General features: G+C 41.7%; 1 pseudogene; it reads right to left on the bottom strand.

Moving 5' to 3' along the window:
* Positions 1-5,467, bottom strand: part of LOC122551077 — an 8,929-nt pseudogene extending 3,462 nt beyond the window's left edge.
* Positions 5,468-6,971: the final 1,504 nt, after the last annotated feature.

Genomic DNA, 6,971 nt, shown 5'->3' with positions numbered 1-6,971 from the left:
GGTAGGTGAGGACCAGTGGGGTTCTGTCCTGGTGGGGGGCGGGGCTCAAGGGTGGAGGAGCGGGAAGTGGAAGAGATGCGGTGGAGGGCATCGTCGACCACGTTGGGGGGGAAATTGCAGTCCAAAGGAGTAGCCATGGGCACCCGCATGGGCCCCAGCTATGCCTGCCTCTTCGTAGGATATGTGGAACAGTCCATCTTCTGCAACTACACTGGCCCCACCCCCCACTTGACATTGGATTGTGGTTATAATATATATATTATAAAAAACTTTTAGAAAGATGTTGAATCAAAACAGTGATGAGCAATAAATGTCATATCAGGGAAAATATTTATATTTCTTTCATATGTGCAGGCCACAATTAAAAGATCAGTTTTACAGTAAATCTTCCAAAACTGCAACTTGTTAATGCATAGCAGCATTTCTGATCTACTAAATCATATTAAGATTCATGATAATGTATTCAATATAATAACAAGCCTTTGTAATATGTATTGCTGAATTAAATGGCATGCTGAATAAAGAACTAGACTTTCTCTTGTACCTTCCATGTTTCCTCCCAGGATATACAAATGCTTCTGCTTTGTAGAGAATGTAGGATCCATTTTAATTGCTAAGGCTACATTAGTTAGGGGACCAACTGCGATAAGAGAAACCTGCAAAACAGCAAAATCATTTTATGTAGTAATAATGATATGTATTCATGCGAAAAGTAAATATGCAGTTTATAATCATGCAGTCAATTTGCAAATATTCAATTTTGTTTTCAATCACAATATTGTCACAAGCTTAGAATTGGTCCTGAAATCTAAATTGTTCACTTTCATTGAAAGAGCTCAACCAGCTCTTCTCCATTAACTTCCGAGATAATGTAGAGGTCATTCTTCCTCAACTATCCAGGAAACTTAACTTTCCTAGATGGAACCTGATATCATATGACCCACATAAAATTTGCTGCCAACGATACTTCTATTAAATGTGAAAACCACGGCTTGGACCAATTGTACATCCAAACAGGGAGACGTATGGCTGTGGGGCCTGGTTAAAATGGGTCTATATAGATTACAGAGAAATAGAGATGTACAACACGGAAACAGACCCTTCAGTCCAACTCATCTGTGCTGGCCAGATATCCCAATCTAATCTAGTCCCACTTGCCAGCACCTGGCCCATATCCGTCTATACCCTTCTGATTCATACACCCATCCAGATGCCATCCAGCTCATTCCATACACATACCACCCTCTTCGTGAAATGGTTGCCCCTAAGGTCTCTTTTATATCTTTCTCCTCTCACCCTAAACCAATGCCCTCTAGTTCTGAACTCTCCCACCCAAGGGAAAAAACTTTGTCTATTTATGCTATCCATGTCCCTCATGATTTTATAAACTTCAATAAGGTTACCCCTCAGCGTCCGACACTCCAGGGAAAACAGCCCCAGCCTGTTCAGACTCTCCCTATAGCTCAAATCCTCCAACCCTGGCAACATTCTTGTAAATCTTTTCTGAACCCTTTCAAGTTTCACAATGTCCTTCCGATAGGAAGATCAGAATTGCACGCATTTATCTGAAAGTGGCCTAACCAATGTCCTGTACAGCCGCAACATGACCTCCCAACTCCTGTACTTATTACTCTGGCCACTAATGCCTTCTTCATTATCCTATCTACTGCGACTTTACTTTCAAGGAGCTATGAACCCGCACTCCAAAGTCTCTTTATTCAGTAACACTCCCTAGGACCTTACCATTAAGTGTATAAGTCCTGCTAAGATTTGCTTTCCCAAAATGCAGCACCTCGCATTTATCAAAATTAAACTCCACCTGCCACTCCTCAGTCCATTGGCCCATCTGATCAAGGTCCCATTGTAATCTGAGGTAACCTTCTTTGCTGTCCACTACACCTCCAATTTTGGTGTCATCTGCAAACTTACTAATTATAAAACTTATGCTCACATTCAAACCAATTATATAAATGACGAAAAGTAGTAGACCCAGCACCGATCCTTGTGGCACTCCACTGGTCACAGGCCTCCAGTCTGAAAAATAACCCTCCACCACCTCCCTCTGTCTTGTATCTTCAAGCCAGTTCTGTATCCAAATGGCTAGTTCTCCCTGTATTCCATGAGATCTAACCTTAGTAACCAGTCTCCTGTGGAGAAACTTGTTGAACATCTTACTAAAGTCTATGTAGATCACGTCTACCACTCTGCCCTCATCAATCCTCTTTGTTACTTCTTCAAAAAACTCAATCAAGTTTGTGAGACATCATTTCCCATGCACAAAGCCATGTTGACTATCCCTAATCAGTTCTTGCCTTTCCAAATACATATACATCCTGTCACTCAGGATTCCCTCCAACAACCTGCCTACCACCTACGTCATATAATACCCATGTGAAGCACTTTGGGATGCTAGTACAACTTTAAAAGGGTGTCATATAAATATAAATTTGATATCAACAGAGGGACTAAGATTTTGTTTCATGTTCTGTTCAGATTAATGTTTCAAACTGTAACACTGAAACATGCAATGAAACGTAAATTGGATAAATGTCAAAGTTTTCCTGTTGTGAGCACACATTGTTATCCATACACACATCCTCTGTAAGTGAGGAATGAAATGTTAAAGTGGGCCTGCAAAATACATAATTGATAGAAGTGTCTTTAGATTTAGAACCTACACAAACTCGAGAGTATGTTGCCCAAGCACAGCAGGTCAGGCAGCATTTGAGGAGCAGGAGATTCCCGATGAAGGACTTACGCTGAAACGTCGATTCCCTTGCTCCTTGAATGCTGCCTGACCGGCTGTGCTTTTCCAGCACCACACTCTCGTCTCTGACCTCCAGCATCTGCAGTCCTCACTTTCTCCAACCTACACAAACTGGCCCTCAATACTGCTGGTTACTAGCCTAACATCACAGTCTGATTAAAAACTAACAGCATTCAAAGGCTTGCATTTGGTTGACAACTAAAATAAAACTAACTAAAATATAGAATGCAAAGTGTCCTTTATTCAGCAAACTTCCCAAGGAAGCAGTAGTCATCCTAATCGTCTACAGCTAAATGGCCAGCATTTCAAAATAATGGCAAGAGTTCACCCTAGCTGAAAATGTGTTGCTGGAAAAGCACAGCAGGTCAGGCAGCATCCAAGGAACAGGAGAATCGACGTTACGGGCATAAGCCCTTCTTCAGGCTTATGCCCGAAACGTCGATTCTCCTGTTCCCTGGATGCTGCCTGACCTGCTGCGCTTTTCCAGCAACACATTTTCAGCTCTGATCTCCAGCATCTGCAGCCCTCACTTTCTCCTCGAAGAGTTCACCCTAACCTTGTTTCGATTGAATTTGTTTGGAGATCAGATTTCATCTGAAGTTTCCCTCCACGGCACTAGGATCATGTTTCCCAAAAGCCTGAATTCCTCATCTGACCGGTATGTTCAGTGACTATCCATATCATGGCATTCACTGCATGTTCTGTTTGCAGCTGATCCAAACCTGGAGTGTTTGAGTCTGGAACATCCCCCAGGCCATCCTTTCCATGGTACGTTGAAGCATTTAACCTCTCCCCAAGGAGGGAACAGCAGGCTCCCCGGAATACAGGGATCTGTGACAGGGAACATCAATAAATAATTCCATTTTGATCTGACTGTGCATTAAAGGTTTGAACTATTTTTTTCAGGTGACCCTCAAGGATACCATAGAAGAGTCGTGAGCTGAGAAAGCACTCTGCTTATCAACCTTCTTTTAACTAACATAATCGAAAAATACAAGAACTGATTATTGTTCAAGGTGGGATATTTCTGTGTGCAAATGGTGGCTGCAATTGTTGACAATACAATGTCCTGGCATTCCGTAAAGCATTTCATTTTCTGAAATACTTATGAATTTGAGAATTAAAGCCCCAATTAAGCTTGAAATGTTTTGATTCTAGTAGTATTTTCAACAGAAAAAGTTAATTAAAATAAAACAATTTGAACAGCAATTGAAGTTTAGTTCAGTCTTGGGATATAGCTTTGTAAGCTCCTAACCATCAGCCACCTCTCATTTCAAGTCGGTCATCATCGCTCCCTTCTCAAAGGGTTCTCAGTCCATGCAAACCTCCTTTATCATTGAAGTTTATTAACATATTTGTTGCCTCCCAAATCTGTCCCAACTATTTACCAAAACTCTGTGTTACAGTTTTTCTCTCAGACTTCACCCCCGCTAACCAGCAGTGAAAAGCTCCAAATCAAAGTCTCATGAGTGGTTGGGGTGGGCATCTGTATAATATTGCTTACCAGGAAATGGTCAGCATGGCCTTGCCAGATTTAGATTGAGATGTTATTGCCATGTGACAAGTGCAGAAATGCAGGAAAAATGAAAAAGTGTCAAATGTCGCCACACTCAATGCCATTTTAGGTACAAAGGTACCTAGGTACAAAAGACTCCGATACAACAGAGTAAGAGAAACTAAATTAAAAAATTAAGCTAAAAAATTAAGCATTGCAGATCTTCTTAGAATAAATAGAAAAGTAAAATAAGGTACTGGTTAACAGTAAAATCCTTCTTGATATTAACTTGCGAAATAAAGGAATAAAATTAAAAGTCAATGATTGAGAGCAGACGGTCTGGGAAATAGCAAAAGGATGGCCACACAAACAGACATGAGATAATATGAAGGGAGAGACTTGAGGAAGACAGGAAGTCAGGTGAATTCAGAGTTAAAAGGGAAGTGCATGGGAAGAAGATGTAGGATATCTTGGTGAGCTTTGTGCAGGGTTTCTGGAATGACACAATAGGAATTCTAAAGGAAATGTGACAGGAATGTAATGAAGGTTAGTGAGCTAAGGAGTATAATGTTTCAGAAGAGTTCATGGCATGGCTTTTTTTTATAAAGAGTGGATTGTCAAATCAGTGGCTTGATCGGGGAAATCAGAGGTAAAGCTTCACTTGGAGGAAACATGAAACCACCGAAGTGCCAGTTTTTAATGAAAGCCAAGTTGTCAGTTCAATCACTAAGGATGGCTAGGTCTCTGCGTGACCAGACAATTTGGGAGGATAGAAGTGGAGAGAGAAGTGGTCTCTGATTAATTGGCAGAGTCCAAGTTGTTGGAAAGGCGTAGGGAGAGATATAAAGCTCACAATTATCTTTTAATCGCATTTAGAGATGGGCAATAAATGTGGTCTTGTCAACAATTGCTAAATTTATTTAACAAAGTTTACCATCTGAAGAAGAAGATCAATTTAACTAAAAGGGATTTTTTTTTAGGAATGCTGCTCTTTTATTCATAAACTTTCATCACCCACCTCAGGCCTCTGGCACACACTGAGCACTTGAAGCACATTTCTGCATACATTGTCAAGGGTTGTATTTCCATGAGTACATGTAATATCCAGGATGTGCACATTAGGAGCTGCAAGAGCCATCAGTATTGCTTGGGGCATCATCCAACCCACAATCAACATCTAAAAGCAACAGCTTCTTCAATGTCATTTTAGAATCTGTGAGCGGCACGGTGGCACAGTGGTTAGCACTGCTGCCTCACAGCGCCAGAGACCTGGGATCAGTTCCCGACTCAGGCGACTGACTGTGTGGAGTTTGCACATTCTCCCCGTGTCTGCGAGGGTTTCCTCCAGGTGCTCCGGTTTCCTCCCACAGTCCAAAGATGTGTGGGTCAGGTGAATTGGCCATGCTAAATTGCCCGTAGTGTTAGGTTAAAGGGGTAAATGTAGGGGTATGGGTGGGTTGCGCTTCGGCGGGTCGGTGTGGACTTGTTGGGCTGAAGGGCCTGTTTCCACACTGTAAGTAAGTAATCTAATCTAAAAGTTAGCAAGATGAAATTCAATGGTATATTTTTTTATCTACTCATCAATATACCTCAAAATGTCGTAGTTCTCAATCAAGGTCCCCTTCAACCTTCTCTGCTCTCAGGAAAACAACTGCAGCCTATCTAATCTCAGTTCACAACTGAAACGTTCCAGCCCTGGCAACACCCTGGTGAATCCCCTCTACCTCCTCTCAAGTACAAGCACATGCTTCCTATGGCATTGTGACTGGAATTGCAAAGGTACTCCAGCGATGGCCTAACTAGAGCCTTATATAGCTCCAACATATACTCCAGTGTATTCTATGCCTCAACTAATATAGGCAAATTTCCTATATGCCTCCTTAACTAGCTCACCCACCTGCTCTCTTGCCTTCAGGAACGTGCAGACAGGGTTTCCTCTGATCCTCTGTACTTCCTAGGGTTCTACCATTTTTGTGCATTCTCTTGCCTCGTTAATTTTTCCAAGTGCATCACCTCATTAGATGACCTTTTACCAGTCTGAAAAGCCACCATTGATTACTAGGTTGCTCCTGTCACTCAACCAAATTCATATGCAGCTACTGTGCGAGTTCCATTCCCTCATCAACTGAGGTTACCGTGAACGTCCTTCCTTCTCAACCTCAACCTTTGCGTGGTTACCTTCAGGCTACCCGGCATTTGTCTCTCTAGGGGACTATAGCGGCTTTATTTATCAGGTCCTTCCTTCTCAACCTCTTCCCTTGCCTGACACCTGGTGATCGTCAGGTTAAACCACCAGTCCTCTCTCTAGGGGACTATGACAGCTTTATTTCCCTTACTACTCTTTCTCTTCCATTGGCTTTAACACATTGCAGATAATTCTATTCTGTGATACTTGATCAAATGCTTTTTGGAAGTTCATTTACACCATCATCAACCACAATGCTCTTATGAGAAACTCAACAAAACTCAATTAAACTTATATCATGGTTTCTTAAACTTACCCCAGTGTTCGAAGTTAAATCAACAAACCAGTGGCATGTGAGAAGATTGCAAATATAAACGCATTGTACAGCTGCAGCCAGGGACCTCTCGTGATCCTGACCTTTGGACCAGAAAGTTCAAGTTCCACAGTGTAAAATGTCGAAACAGGTTGATTAAAAATAAATTAGGCTGATTGCCACAGTCTAAAGTTCTCATGAAAAATATCAT

The sequence above is a fragment of the Chiloscyllium plagiosum genome, chromosome 6, assembly GCF_004010195.1.
Source record: "Chiloscyllium plagiosum isolate BGI_BamShark_2017 chromosome 6, ASM401019v2, whole genome shotgun sequence".
Classification (NCBI taxonomy): Eukaryota; Metazoa; Chordata; class Chondrichthyes; order Orectolobiformes; family Hemiscylliidae; genus Chiloscyllium; species Chiloscyllium plagiosum.
The sequence above is the reverse complement of the archived record's forward strand: the minus strand, read 5'-3'. Positions and strand labels throughout refer to the sequence as shown.